Source organism: Oryzias melastigma, linkage group LG15 (genome assembly GCF_002922805.2).
Source record: "Oryzias melastigma strain HK-1 linkage group LG15, ASM292280v2, whole genome shotgun sequence".
Lineage (NCBI taxonomy): Eukaryota > Metazoa > Chordata > Actinopteri > Beloniformes > Adrianichthyidae > Oryzias > Oryzias melastigma.
This window is the reverse complement of record NC_050526.1, coordinates 18,219,928-18,220,504: the sequence shown is the minus strand read 5'-3', so window position 1 is coordinate 18,220,504 and position 577 is coordinate 18,219,928. Positions and strand designations below refer to the sequence as shown.

The 577-nt window shown below is 40.2% G+C and overlaps 1 protein-coding gene across 1 annotated transcript in view; it reads left to right on the top strand.

Moving 5' to 3' along the window:
- arfgef3 (ARFGEF family member 3) overlaps positions 1-577 on the top strand; it is a gene marked incomplete in the record, with an annotated part of 60,351 nt that overhangs the window by 52,229 nt on the left and 7,545 nt on the right.

Below are 577 nucleotides of genomic sequence, written 5' to 3'. Positions count from 1 at the left end.
AGGAACTAGACAAAGATTGATCTCTAGTTTGACAGATTATTTGTTTACTGAACCTGTATTGATTCAGATCGTGATCCATGTATCGTGAACCGTGTATCATGATTCGTGTATCGTGATCCATATATTGCGATGTGAGTATCATGATTCGTGTATCGTGATCCTTGCATCACAGACAGTGCATTGGGATACATGTATCATGAACCATGTATCATGGTTTCGTGTATCGTGAACTGTGTATCATTGAATGTGCATTATGAACCATATATCCTGATGTGTGTATCATGATACTTGCATCACAGACCGTGTGTTACGATACATGTATCGTGACCCGTGTATCTTGAACCATGTATCGTGATCCGTGTATCATGAACCGTGTTTCATGGTTTCGTGTACCATGAACCGTGTATCATTGAATGTGCACGTGAACCATATATCCTGATGTGTGTATCATGATACATGCATCGTGGACCATGTATTGCGACACGTGTATCATGAACTCTGTATCGTGAACTATGCACCACGAACTGTGTATCATGATACATGTATCGTGAACCGTGTATTGTGATATGTGTATCGT